Below are 16,039 nucleotides of genomic sequence, written 5' to 3'. Positions count from 1 at the left end.
TGAAAATGTTTGATTACCGCTCTGAACTCGTTTTTTTTTCATTTTTCTTAACGAACAATTTTTTTTTTCAATTGGTTATAAAAACACGTAAACTCAGAAGATACAAGTGTCAAAAAAATATAGGTTATATTATGTAGTAATTACAAATAATAAAAGTGTTTTATTAATAATGAAGTGAGTCTTGTGGACTGAGAAGTAAACGTAAATTTTCTTCTGTGCCAATAATATTATGGAATGGCTGCTGAGTGGCAAATACTATAAATTAGTAATAATAAGAGTGAATTGTGTTTAGCGCTTATTTGCGGCATAAAAAGGTATGTTATGAATAGACAGGATATGCTTTGAATAAAGTGAATAAAATATTACATGCGAACATTTTTAATCGACATTACCTACAATTACTTATAGCGATTTGGGTAAAAAGGTGAATCCGAACGTAACCTCGAAACAATAACAGATTGGCCCCCGGCATGTTTATTATACTTTCGATTGATTAATCTTTACCAAAGAAATGTTTTGTGGTTTTGTATGTTTATTACTGACAGTGTCGGCAGTAATAATTTAAACAATAATTACTTAATAATAATTTCACAATCATTATTTATTAATAACTTTAATAAGTAACACATTATTTTTGAAATTAATAACTAATTTCCATTGTTTTTTTCACAGATCGAACATAGATAAATTCACATCAGGAAATACAGATGAATTTGGTGCATTTCAGCTGGTTCATTTCAATAAAAATTATTGGAAAACCGTTATCTCACGAACTTATCCCAAGTCATTCTGATGATATAGGTGTATCAAAAAGATATCTCGAGGCAATTTAACTTGCCTGAATTTTAATTAATAAATTATTTAGGGTTTTTTTTTGTATTTTGGAAAACATTTTCTCTGGACCTCATCTCAAAATTTGGTTTGATCAACCACTAAAATAAATTAGAGACTCGTTGGTGATAAGATTGTATCAGAAATAAATCTAGACATACTATTTTAGGCCAGAATTGTTATTCCAATTTCTTTAGAAATATAAATATTGGACAACATCCAACTGAAAAGATGACATCTGAAATAAAATTTACGGAACTGGTGTCTTCATTTCAAACGGCATAATTTGAGCTTAAACGAGAACTCAATCAAATACACTAAAACAACTTTCCGAGTAGATTTAAATTACACCAAAAGATTTGTATTTTCTGATAAGGTACCAGTAATGTATGAATTTAATATTTAGACCTGATGAAATAGATAATTGTAGGAAAATTTCTGAAAAAATTGGATTAAATATTTTGGCCCAAAATATCGCTTCTGCATTTATTTCTGCTACACTCCTATTGTCATCGAGTTTCTCATTTATTTTAGTAGTTGATAAAACCAAATTCTGAGATCAGGTCCAGGGAAAACATTTTCTAAAATACAAAAAAATCCCTAAATAATTGAATAATTAAAATTTAGCCAAGTTAAATTGCCTCGAGATATCTTTTTGATACACCTATACCATCAAGTTAAATTAGAATTAGTTTCAAAGGCTGATCAAATGCTAGTTTGGAAATCAGATCCAGAGATAGCCATTTCAAAAATAGAATAATTTCTAAAAAAAAATAATAACAATTCTGGGCTAAATTATCTTGTCTGGATACATTTTTTAAACAATCATATCACCAACGAGTCTCTGATTTATTTTACTGGTTGATCAAACAAAATTTTAGGATGAGGTCCAGAGACAACATTTTCTAAAATACAAAAAAATTCCTAAATATTTTATTAATTAAAAAGGCAGGCAAGCTAAATCACCTCGATATAACTTTTTGATACACCTATATCACCAGAATGACTCAGAATTAATTTTAAGCTGCTCAATCCCCAGTCTTGGGATAAGGTCTAAAGATAACTGTTTTCCAATAATGTTTATTGAAATGAACCAGCTGAAATGCACCAAATCCATCTGCATTTCCTGATGTGAATTTATCTATGTTCGATCTGATAAAAAAAAAACAATGGAAATCAGTTATTAATTTCAAACATAATGTGTTACTTATTAAGGTTATTAACAAGGACTGATTGATAAATTATAATTAAGTAATTATTGTTTAAGTTACTACTGCCAACACTGTCAGTAATAAACATCAAAACCACAAAAAATTTCTTTGGTAAAGAATAATCAATAGAAAGTATAATGAACTTGCCGGGGGCCGATCTATCATTATTTCGAGGTTATGTTCAGATTCAACCTTGTACCCAAATCGCTGTAAGTAATCGTAGGTAATGTTAATTAAAAATTTTCGCATGTAATATTTTATTCGCTTTATTTAAAACATATCCTGTCTGTTCATAACATACCTTTTTTATGCCGCAAATAAGCGTTAAACACATTTCACTCTTCGCCCACTAAAAGCGCACAATATTATTACCAATTTATAGTATTTGGCACTCAGCAGCTATTCCATGATGTTATTGGCACATAAGAAAATTTACGTTTACTTCTCAGTCCACAAGACTCACTTCATTATTAATAAAACACTTTTATTATTTGTAATTACTATATAACATAACTTATATTTTTTCACACTTGTATCCATTTGAAGTTTCAAACGCAACCATGGAAACTATGATAAACTTGATCCGAAGATGCACGGATTTGACCGAATGGCCGATTCGAATGCAACTTTAAAGGCACGAAGTATGAAAATGTCCCTGTACAATGGCTTCCTCCCTGCTGTTGTACAATTCGGGTAGCAATAAAGTTCGCCATGTATGTAAGCCCTAGTGTGTCCACCCTGTATAAACTCATATGGGGACCCACGTAGGTTTCTATACAATTTCGTGTCCTAATTATCTTATAAGATTTTATGTTGAAATATATGTGGAATTATGTATGGATTCCCTTTTGGGTCCCTATATGGGTTCCTTTATAGAGTGCGGGGATATTCAAATTGATCAATATTTTCCATATAAAAGATATTTAAAAAATTTGCAAAGAATTTCAAGAGATTTCAAGGGATTTAAAAGTTATTCAAGAAATTACAAAAGTTTTACGGTACTTCTAACGACTCGAAAGGACTACGAGAGGTTTTATAGACATTAAATCATTTTAAATGGTTTAAAGGCTTTGATCAAATTACCTAGTACAATTTCAAAGAAAATCGAAATGTTTGCAACGGATTAAAAAAATTTTCAGAGACTTCAAAAGATTTACAAAGATTTACAAAGCGAAATCTCAATGAATTTAAGCGGATTTCACGAGATTTCATGAAAGTTTAAAAATATAGTTAGTTTTTCCAATTAATGTTTATTGGACGCTAGTAATATGAAGTAGTACATGATAAAAAAATAAAAAAAATCTAATTCAATGCTTATATTAGTATAAAAAGTAAGTAAAGAAAGGATGTAAAAAAATGATTCAAGATAGAAACTATTGGGTTTAGGATTACGAAGTAGCATATTCTTTAAAACTAATTGAAAAGAAGAAGTATTATGTAGTATTATGTAGTGTACCAAAAATGTGGATTGTTTTACCACCCTGTATGTACCAAACTGGCAAAATCTCTCACAGATGACAGCTATGGCAAGTGCTGTCAGACCAGCAACAGACCAAGCTCGTCCAATCCGAGCACCTCCAACTCAATATCGAAGCAATCTAGATCGTATATTCACCAATTTAATAGACCCAATGCAGACTGATTTGTATACCCTCAGAGTATCTGTTGATACGTTGACGGCAAGAATAAACATTTTTGATAAAAAATTGGCTGCTACCTTCACTCGTGCCGAGAATACGGAAAAGGATATTTTGGATATCAAATAAACTGTTACAATGTTGGAAAACTGAATAAAAAAATTACACTAATATCACAGCCTCCCAGTGCATGCGAGATGTTTAAGATTGTCTTTATAGAACCAAAAACTTTATCACTTTTGAGGCAGAGGAAGTCCCCAATGAACAAAATTTTCTTTAAAAAAAAAATGTTTTCACGTTAATTAAATATACTATTTTTCGTAATTTTAAAATACCTCAACAGTATTTATAAGCTTTTTTTTAAAGTTTAAGTTTTAAACGACTGGAACAGTACTGCCCTAGTCGTGCAGTCAACTGTTAGCCAGTACTGGGCAAAATACCGCCTGTCGGTACTGGGCCAGTACTGCGCCGGTGGTGAATTCCGGCACTCTACCGACATTTTTACCTGCAATATTATTAGAATGTGAGGGGTATAAATAGCAAACTTCGTAAGTTGGTTCAATCTCAGGATATTTTAAAATATTTTATTGTTGCTTTCACTCAGACGTGGTTGAAACCACACACTCTATCAGCTGAATTCATTAACCTAACAACTTTGACGTTTATTGAAAAGCTCGACCTCATAAAATTGGCAGGGCTAGGGGGGTTTGAAAGCAATCAATTGTAAATATCCTAGTACAGATATTAGTGTACATCAACATATGACATCGTTAACTGATATTGAATTGGTTTTGGTCAAACTTAAAATTCATAACACAACAATTCACGTTTAGGTCATATGTGGTTCGCGGCATGTAACAAATGTCATATTTGAATCTCTAATAGAAGTAATTATACAACTGTGCTGTCTCCAGGGACAGAAGATAATAATTCTTGGCGATTTAATGACCCTAAATTTATACACCACTTCGCGTTACATGAAAGCGATAATAGGGTAGCAATACCTAAATAGCTCATAGATTTCTATGATTTAACCCAAAATAATGATGTTTCGAATTAAAACTTCAGGTGTTTCGACTAAGCATTATGAAAAATTGGTATGAATTTAATTAAATGTATTTATCCCACAATTAAAGAAGATAAATATCATCCAGCGCTATTGATTTATATTGCAATAGTTGATTTAAAAATTTTGAAACGAAATTTTATTCAAGTATGAATATAAAAATTAAATTCATGCTTAGAAATCTGTAACATTCTGGTAAAGGTAGCCCTGAAATTGTAATTTACTTGGACGTAAGAATAAGATGTTCGAATAAATAAAAAAATTAATAATTAAGCTTTCGATAATTTATCTAAAAATTTTAAAAAATATAAAAAAACATCGAGAGCATTCCTTAAAAATATAGGAGAAGTAGGGAGAGCGGAAGTAATAAGAGGAATGGTGAGGGGAAGTAGTGGTAGCGAAGGGAGCTGAAGTTCGGGATGCGTGGGGAGGAGTATTAGGGAAGTGATGGTGAATGGGTGTAGACAAGTGTGAAAGTTTGTTTAAGTGGAGATGTGGAAGTAGAGAAGGGTGCAATAGGGGAAGAGATGGGACGTAAAGTTGAAAATAAGGGTAGAGATAACAGGTAAAGGTAGAGAAGTGAGGGGAGAGAAAGATTGCTTGGCGAGGGGGGAAATGTGAAAAGAGGGGTAATAGGGGAGATGAAGTATGGAAGGGGGAGATTTGATCAACTGAATTATTTTTAGGCTAAGAATCCCTTTTCTTGTTAGCACGCGGGGCCTACTTTCACTACTTTTGTCAAAGGGTAGACAACTTATGGATTAACTCGTAGCAACTGTTGCTAGAAACTGAAAATAACCCAGGATTACTCAACCCTAAAAATGTAGAACCTTATACAATTTCTGTTTTATAAGTATTATTTTTGTAATATGCTACGACTGTCGGATACTTCTTCCTGTCAATATTTTCTTTACTTTTTCATACTTTTAAAAAATGAATTGACTTTTATAGTTTTTTCTCTTATACCTCATTAAATAAAAGTGAAACACGTCAGTTTCGTCTCCTATAAAAGAAATTTATTCGTTCACTTTTATGGAGGTAGTAAATATGTTTCATCTACTTCTAGTTTGAAAACTGGAAGATGCTGTTTCAAACAATTCGAAAAGTGCTTCCCTTACTCACAGCGGATATGATGGCAGGAAGTTTTTATGGATATTTGTCCCAAGATTTTTCCAGGATTTATATTTCCAGATCTAGACATACAATGTGTCTAAACGAAGAGAGGATTGAGAATTAAGTACACTTTTTTACATTTTGTGTGGGGATTCTTAAAATCGAAACGGGAAGTTATAATTGGAGGGCTTTTTCGGACTTTTTGTTAATTAACTTTGTATGAGTTTAAAATTTCATTATATTTTTAAATCTACTGGATCCATATATGTGCGAGTTTTGGCCTCCTATTGTTCTTTTTACCTGACTAGAAAATAGCTATTTAACAAGTAATAATTTTTTTATAATAATGGTACAAATTATTAAATGTTTTCTATTTTGAAAAACCATTTATTCTTTACAATTTTTAATTTTTATATTTTCAAAAACAATAAGAGAGAAGTATTTTTCAAAAATATACATGCGGAAATCATGTTCTAGTAGAAGAGAAATATATTTTCTTCTAGAAAAAGAAAGTTTTTAAATTTTGTGTTCATTACTTAAGTCATTATAGGACTCAATAATAAGGTTAAATCGAACGTTTTGAGATTTTATGAGTCTTTCAGATTAGATTCCTAATACTATTCCTAATAATGTTTATGATTGTTGGGAGTTTATCCCTGACGCTATTGTTTTCTTTGGTCTCTTGTCTTAGGCCCTGTCGCTCAACCACCCCTGACCGCTTTTGTGCCTGGTATTGGCGTTACAATGGTGGCTTTCTCATTTGAATTGGGTTTCGTCTTTCGTGCGAAACACTTATGGCCATTTTCCAAGACCAAATTCAATCTGGTTTTTGCTCTCACTGAGAGAGGTTGTGAAAAAGCTAAATTGAGAGAAAGGCCTCTTTCGCAACACCCTCGCGGTTAATTGTAAATTCTAAAGTGGGAGTTTAGACTCTAATAGAAGGCCGAGTATTGTGCCCTCGCAAATTTTGCCGGATTTAAGTTTTCTAGTCCGGCAAATTTTGGCATCAACTAACTTTCTTTTACGACAAGATTTGTTTTAACTTTGGCTAATTAGTAAAACCAGACACTCACATGTATTTTTTAAAGGTCGACCTGTAAACGGGGTTCAAGATATAACCAATATATTGCTCATGACCAGTAACTGATAAGTATTTTGTAAAGGGCGACCTGGAAAAGGGATCCGTGATTATGATCAATAACTCTTCTTGACCAGACACCGACAAGTATTTTTTAAAGCTCAGCCTGGAAAAGGGGTCTGAGATTACGATTAATAACTTTTATTGACCAGCCACTGATAAGTATTTTTCAAATACTTCGAAAGACAATGATCTGAAAAAGAGAGTTTGAAATAGGACAAATCAATCTTCTGTGACCTGTCGATAACACACAGTTTTTAAAGAATGACCTAGAAAAGAGGTCTATCAAGCTAGCACCTCCACAAATGAAATTCCCAAATTTCTTTATGTCAGAATTTTGGGCTTTTTTAGGCTGTATTGCCGATTTTTGGGCTCCGCTACTTTTTGTGAAAATTCAAATTTTGAGTGGAGGCGCTGACTTGAATCAAGCCAGCACCTCCACTATATAAAAATTGAAAGAAAGAAAGATCAAACACGTCAGAATTTTGAGCTTTTTTTGGGCTCTTAAACGCACCAACAACCAATTTCCAAAAACTACCCCTACAAAATATAAAACCACTCCCTATGTAAAAAATCAAATTCGGAAAAAACAAAGAACACCAGAATTTTGGGCTTATTTTGGGCTCTAAAATGCATGAAAAAAACCAAAAAACTACCCCCATTTTCAAAAAACCACCCCCTTGCAAAAAATAAAATTTGCAAAATCCAAAATGCACTAGATTTTTGGCTCATTTTAGAGTCTCAAATGCACTTAACATTATACTGGAGAAACCACCCGTGTGTAAAAAAACGTCAAGCTAATAATAAAAACTTAAACCTTGACGTTGGCATTTTTGAACAGCCCAAAAATCAGAGACTCTATTTGAACCGTAAAATTCGAAAAATATCAGAGACTATAGTAACACTGTAATATTCCGAAAAAGATTGGTTTACACAAAATTATGTTTGATTGTTAAAAAGGGACTGTTTTTAACGTCAAGTATTGGGGACCAAAAATCGGAGTAGGTATTTTCGAGGAGCCCAAAAATCAGAGACTACTTTAACACTAGAAAATTCTCAAAAATATTTTTTTTTGACAAAGTCATATATACGTGGTAGAGAAGGGTTGATTTTATACGTTAAGGGTTGAAGCCCAAAAATTAAAGTGGGTATTTTCGAGGAGCCCAAAAATAAAAGAATACATTGACACTAGAAAATTCTCAAAAATATTATTTCTTGACAAAGTCATATATACATGGTAAAGAAAGGTTGATCTTATAAGTTAAGGGTGGAAGCCCAAAAAGCGGAGTGGATATTTTCGAGGAGCCCAAAAATCAGAGACTACTTTAACACTAGAAAATTCTCAAAAATATTATTTTTTGACAAAGTCATATATACGCGGTAGAGAAGGGTTAATTTTATACGTTAAGGGTTGAAGCCCTAAAATCAGAGTGGGTATTTTCGAGGAGCCCAAAAATCAAAGAATACATTGACACTAGAAAATTCTCAAAAATATTATTTCTTGACAAAGTCATATATACATGGTAAAGAAAGGTTGATTTTATAAGTTAAGGGTTGAAGCCCAAAAATCGGAGTGGATATTTTCGAGGAGCCCAAGAATCAGAGACTACATTCACACAAGAAAATTCTCAAAAATATTAATTTTTTGACAAATTCGTATATACGTGGTAGAGAAGGTTTGATTTTATACGTTAAGGGTTGAAGCCCAAAAATTAGAGTGGGTATTTTCGAGGAGCCCAAAAATCAAAGACTATATTGACACTAGAAAATTATCAAAAATATTATTCCTTGACAAAGTCATATACGTGTTAGAGAAGGGTTGATTTTATACGTTAAGGGTTGAAGCCCAAAAATCAGAGTGGGTATTTTCGAGGAGCCCAAAAATCAAAGAGTACATTGACACTAGAAAATTCTCAAAAATATTATTTCTTGACAAAGTCATATATACATGGTAAAGAAAGGTTGATTTTATAAGTTCAGGGTTGAAGCCCAAAAATCGGAGTGGATATTTTCGAGGAATCCCAAAATCCAGTGACTATATTAACACAAGAAAATTCTCAAAAATATTAATTTTTTGACAAATTCGTATATACGTGGTAGAGAAGGGTTGATTTTATACGTTAAGGGTTGAAGCCCAAAAATTAGAATGGGTATTTTCGAGGAGCCCAAAATTCAAAGACTACATTGACACTAGAAAATTATCAAAAATATTATTCCTTGACAAAGTCATATACGTGGTAGAGAAGGGTTGATTTTATACGTTAAGGGTAGAAGCCCAAAAATCAGAGTGGGTATTTTCGAGGAGCCCAAAAATCAGAGACTTTACTGACTCTAAAAAATTCTCAAAAATATTGTTTCCAGATATGACCAATTTTAGTTAAATTTAAAATAATTTTGCCGGAAAAGAAAGTTCATTGACGCCAAAATTTGCCGGGATAGAAAATTTAGTTCCCGAAAAATTTGTCAGACTAATATATTAAAATCCATAGCCTCCATTCTAGGCTAAGTTTCCAAAAACTTTCTATATATATTTTATATCCAAAGAGATATGTGCAGACTTGCTTGTGGATTGGAATTGGGATTCTGGTTGAGTTTAGATTAAGTTTATTTAAATTCCGGTTGATTTACATACCCAATAGGTATTTTCAGTACAAAATGCATTACATTGAAAAAAATTGTTCTTGAATGAAGTAAATATTACTTGATTCAAGTTAATCGCAGGTACGAATGGGGACGATAGAATATGAGTGTGTTCCAAATAAATAAGTACTTGCTACCGTATGCTTGGAACAAGCGTACATTTTCTTAACCTGAGAAAATGTATTCTTAGATAGAATATCGCATTTTATTATTTTAAAACTTTATTGTGTTACTTCATATAGAGATGTATTCAAGTGCAGAATTTAGTTTACTTTCAAGAAATCATTTCCGATACACTTCAAGAATATATTTTCTTAAACTAAGAATATGTAGTATCGGAGCAATAGACTATTGCCTCAACTGAACAATATTTCTCAACGAAAAAAAAATGGTTTTTGAAATTATTGTTATATAATCTTCATTTTTTAAATGATTAAAATACGTAGTTCGCGTACACTGTTACTTACAAATATAATCGTGCGCCTAGACACTTTGAAAAATCGCACTCGCCGAGAATTGAACCGTATACCCTAAACTACCTAAACTCGTGTGTCCTAACCGCGCGCTCTACCGACTTCGCTATCAAAGCACTTGGATTTTGGTGACAAAATCTTGCATAAGAATTTCGAGACAGGGTCGTACCAAGTCATATGGTGAATCTCAAACAACTGCAAACTAAAAGTTGTTGAACTTAACTTTAATATACAAGTTTTTATTTAGAAAAATTCTAGAATTGAATTTTCCTTAATTCAAAAAAGGCTCGATACTTTTTTTCTTAATATATTAAAAAATGTTATAAAGTATCTAAAAGTAATTAACAATAAACAAAAAATCTCCTTAAAATGCGCAGTTTTTAATTTTTCCGCCTTTTTCATTGTATATAATACTCCATTACTCATTTTTAATGCAAAATAACTTTTCTTAAACAGTAATTTAAAATATGTGAAAAAGCGAAGTAAGTTTCACTTATTTAACGAGGCATTTAATACTTCTTGTTTTTAAATATTTAAAGCGCTTAAAACAACCCAAAGGTAATAAATAATGAAGAAGAGTTGCAAGTACAAAAATGCTTTAATAACATCAATGACAAAACATAATGTTCTGCTATACAAAAATTTTCATAAACTGCACAGTTTTCAATTTATCGAATTCTTTTATCATACCTTTTTTAGCAAAGATTTGAATATGGAATTGCTTTCATAAAAAAATAACTTAAAATATGCAAAAAATAATTGCATGAATTGAATGTTTAAAAACCTTTGTAAAACACACAGTTTTCGATTTATAAAATTCTTTTATAATACTTTTTAACTCAATTTTTAATTTAAAATAACAATTCCTCAAAAATAATTGAAAATGTGTAGAAAAAATTGATCGCTAGTTTAAATATTACCTATTGAAAAAAGTGCTCGATACTTTATTTTGATTTTAAATATGAAATACTTCGAAAATAGAAGAAACAAGAATTCTGCAAAGAAGAGGAATTCTGTGCAAGAACTTGCAGGTTAAAAGCGATCTCACGGTGGTCGGCTGAAAAATATTTGTTTGCTTCCTCCTTGCATTCTCAAAAACTTTTAATTGTTCCTTTATAAAATAAAATGCATTCTTCATACACTTTTTCAAAATCTTGGTGAATTCTTTTTTCTTAAATATTTTGCTTTAAAAGCGCATTAAGTTTTTTTAAATTATCAAGAAAATGTTATAATTGTATTTAAAGCATTTTTTAAAGCTTATAACTTTGTTTTATACTGTCATATATTTATTTTTTACTATTTACACAATACAAAAGAATTATGTTAAAATGAAATTTTCCATGATCATTGAATTCATTGACTGTTATATTTAATTCTGTTAATTTTATTTTAAAAAACCTGAATCTATACTTAATTATGTAAAATAGCAACATTATATGCGCGCTACAGTACGCGGGTAGCATTGCATTGCCAATTAATAACATGAAAATATAAAACGAGATATTAACTATTTCAGATAGGAAGTAAGAATACAAAATTGAAAATTATTTAAAACATTTCTGCCTAATAAAGGAATTTGTTTTTCATTAAGGAAAAATTAATTCTTTGAATTCGGCTGGATTAACATTTTTTTCTAAAATTAAAAAATCTGTTGCCTAAAACTTATTTAGTTTAAATTAGCATAATACATAATCATTCTATTTTTTCAAAACAATTTTTTTCCTTACTAATAACTTTCATGAATTTTGCCATTTTTGTGATTTTCAAACTGCTATTAGCGAACACGAAAATTGTGTGTTAACAAAATACAACTATGCCTTACAACTCTAATTTAAATTAAATAAGGTTCACATAACAAAATTTTGAACTTTTTAAAAATAAACTTTTATCTAGCCGAATCCAAAAAAGTAATGTTTCCTTATTGAAAAAAGAATTTCTGTATTTAGCAGGAATATTTATCGTTCTTTTTAAGTTCGGATGATTTTTTTTTTACCTTGAACACTGCACATAAATAATTTCAGAGTGGCCGTTTTAATCGAGGAATAAAATTCCCAGTCATTTTCCGATTCACAAAAATGTTTCACGTTTAAAAAAATTCGAAATGGTTTCATTTTTAGTAGATTAATACATACAAATAATAAGCGAAAAAATGATAAACGCAGTAAATTTACAACCTTTTAATAATTTTAGGAATGAAATGACTTTTGAGTCTTGAATAATTATTTCAAAATTAAAAACATTTTTTTCAAATCTATTTGAAATTTTTAATTTCTTACTACCAAAAATTTACCGATTCAATAAACTTATAAATTTTTAAATAATTTTATGAGTGATTTGATTTGCTTGACAGCATAAAGTTAGTAGTTTATCAAAGTTGCAAATTCCTATCTACATTTGCATAAATAAAATTGATTATGTGCACCAATGTTTTGAATTTTATAAATATTATTGAATTTCAAAATAATTGTTAGCAGCGAAGAGAACCACCTTCATAATATGTCAACTTTTGGATTGTTATATTTAATAAGATACTTAAGCAGGAGAAGTAAATTATTTTAGACCAATATATTAATTTTCATAGTAAGGTAGGTATTATTAGGTTATGTTATGCCAGTATTTTTTGTCGGAAATTGGTATTTTAAAACCTGGATGCAGTGGTTTTATTGTATCAATTATTAAAAATATTGTCCTTGCATTTCTTTCATACTATTTTGGATAATAGGTACTATAAACTACTAAATCAAACTAAATACTACATAAATAAAACTCTTTGATCTTTGACTCTCCTTTCTATTGACATTTGTTACTAATCCTTTTCCCCTTTTCAGTCTTTTTAATGGTTGTTTTCCATTCTACGATTTACTTTAAAATTGTTTTTATTTTTTTATTGAAATGTGATACCGATGCCCTTCCTCTTTCCAGCCTTGTATGAAAATTTTAAGACATATTTTCCTGTTAATATCTTCAACCCTTCGTCACACATTTGGGTCGTTTACAACCCAGTCAAATTTTCCCGCTCAAGTATCTCCGAAACACAAAGATAGTGGGTTTGGCCCTCATCCATAAAAAACTTCTTGGTAATGGGAATTGAACTGCAAAGCGACGATTCAATTGATCATTATGTTTCCAAGGAAGGGAGATTTCAAAACAAGCTTGTGCCTTAAACGACCCACCTGTGTGACGGCGTTAGTGTTTCGCGACGATTTGGATGAATCCTCTTTTGCAGATGTATATCTATGAAGTCAGAAAAAAGAAAACGGTGTGCTATGTGCCCATCTAAGAATATTAAAAACGTCGTATTCTTGCACGATCTTTGAAAAGCCGGTGCATGTAGAACATCGCACGAACTTCTGTAAAGAGATCGCTGCTTGAATTATATTTACTCTCATATCATTTTTTAAAACTTTGTAACAAAGTTTTTGATTAAACTTAGATAATTATATGATAAATCAATATTGATTTTAGAAAGAATAATGGGGTTTTTATTCATTTATTTTTTTACAAAAAAGTACCATATTTTCAAATGTGCAAATAAATATACTTTTTGGAACTGGAATACATTGGACTATATTTTTCTGACGTGACATGATTTTTATCTTTAAAAGCTCAAAGTACAGTTTCTTAATATTTATTTATTGCAAAGTTATTTATTTGTTAACTAAATTTCCATTTTCTCAAGTTTTTGTTTATATTTGGATTTAAAAAAAAGTTACATATTTAATTCTCAAAACAACTGGAACATGTAGCAGAAGCTCCGATGAATACACATGAATTTTTCCAGATTTTTTGAAAGTTTTTGAGGCAGAAAAAAGAATTACCGGACGTAAACCCTATCCTAATTAGTGCAAAGGAGATCACCTTACAATAAATCATTAATCTACAGTAGATAATCATTAATTTAAAAAACAACAATACGATATTTAGTGTATTCTTTTGGGTTATCCAGATGCATTGATCGATTTATTGTCAAACCTTTAATGATCTATCAGTATTAATTTATCAACTTTCAAAAAATTATTTATTTTGTTCATGTGAAGAAAACTTTTTTATCCTCTTTATGTGAAAAAAACATTGTTCATGTTAGGAATACTGCAGTAGTGTACATGACATTTTTTTGCGTCTTCAAGACACGTCGAATGACCTATTGACGAACCTTCCAGAACTTCTTATGATCTAGCAATACCAACTTATAAATTAAAAAAATACATTGTGTATCATGCTAGTATAAAAAAATGTTAGTATCTGGAATACATTAATTTGTTCGCTTTTTTCGAGACGCGTCGATTGCCCAATTGAACAACCTTTCATGACCTACCATAATCTACCAATATCTTTTTTAAATTTATTAACCAAATTATTAACCTTGTTTATAAGACAAATAATCATTATATACTGTAGGGTGGTCTCGCCTATTTTATTTTATTCTCATTTGATTCAATATTTCATCAAGATACAGTAAGGTATCATAAATGAATTTGACACTACACTTTATATAACTAAACCTTAATAGACAAAATAATAGGGGGTAGGCGCGCGCATTCTTTTAAACACATACATACATTTCATTATTAAAATGATAAGTAGTGAGTATAATCATAATTATGGTTTTAAAATAACCCTAGAGTAGTTTGTTGCCTTCAATAGCATATCCTCAAACTATTTTGAATGTTTATTAAAGAATTTAGATTGAAATAAGGGATCACTTTTTCGAAGCTATTTAATTTGGCATTTTTCTTCAAGGGGCTTTTACACACCTAGATTGGCTGAGAGACAGTTTTATATCTCCCTTAACCCGCTCAGACTCAGACTGGAGAGATATACTTTGTTCGAAACACTGTGAGTGTGTTGTCTTTTTCTGACCTGTGGGTTAAGAGAGATATATGACAGACCGTCTATCAGTTAGTCTACCTGTGTGAAAACTTCGTTATCGGGCTTTCTACTTACACAAGGTTTGTATGCGAAACTTACTGTGCAGTGACTAAGTTTCGAAATTTGTATGTCAAGAGAGGAAGAACATATTAATTTTGCGGCTATTTACGAAGTACATTACACATGATTAAATGTGCAGTCTGCTTTACTTCACTGGACAGTTTTATGTTATTCAATTGTATTTTTCAAGTGTACATTATCCTAATATATAAACACACACACACACAGATTCGGAAAATTTAAATAAATTTTACTATTGATTGTGTTAACTGCAATTAAAAAGAAAATTTTGCACATCACAAGAAATTATATTATAATCCACTCCAGCAAACTGTATTTGGAAAAAATTCAATATTATTTTTTGACTCATAGAACAAATCTTCAAAAAGAATTTTAATTTAAATGTTAAAGATTTAATTTATGATTATTAATTATAATTTATAGTACTTTAAATTGACTTGAGGTTTTAAACGTTTTTATTTCCTGTTTATTCTGTCGTCTAATCTAAACAATTAGATGACTTAATCTAAGGGTGTATTTGGTAAATAGTGCGAAGCCAAAGTCACATACAAAATTTTGAATCATTTTTGGGTAGTAGTAATTTGTTGAGGTATAAATGAAGGGTCCTAGGTCTACACCTGTTAATTTACATTTTTTCCAAATTAATTTTTTTTAATTTTTGGAACATTTTTATATGCAGTTAATATTCCGCAAACGATACGGAAAAATTCCTTTTATTATTCTTTTTAAAATGGATTTTCGAAATTCCAGTTTTGTTATCTAGAGCATAGGCCCGCGGAACAATTTTCCTTCGCTGTGTAAACTTTCTGAAATGTTAGATAACAGTTTTATACCGCGAACCCTTAAAACAGTGAAGACTTTATAACGCTGCTTTGTTTGTTGTGATTACAAAAAACTCTCGCTTTCAGTCACCCCGTTCTCAGCCTTCCTAGAATTGCTTGCTCCTGCAGTTTCTCAGGGAAGCAGGGCGAGAGCAGGTG

General features: G+C 30.7%; 1 protein-coding gene across 1 annotated transcript in view; it reads right to left on the bottom strand.

Annotated features, from left to right (window-relative positions):
* LOC117176800 (dipeptidase 1) overlaps window positions 1-16,039 on the bottom strand; it is a 353,294-nt gene that overhangs the window by 154,804 nt on the left and 182,451 nt on the right. The gene's annotated exons all lie outside the window — the stretch shown is intronic.

This window comes from Belonocnema kinseyi, chromosome 7 (assembly GCF_010883055.1).
Source record: "Belonocnema kinseyi isolate 2016_QV_RU_SX_M_011 chromosome 7, B_treatae_v1, whole genome shotgun sequence".
NCBI classification, from domain to species: domain Eukaryota; kingdom Metazoa; phylum Arthropoda; class Insecta; order Hymenoptera; family Cynipidae; genus Belonocnema; species Belonocnema kinseyi.
Note: the sequence above shows the minus strand (reverse complement) of the source record. Positions and strands in the feature narration are given on the sequence as shown.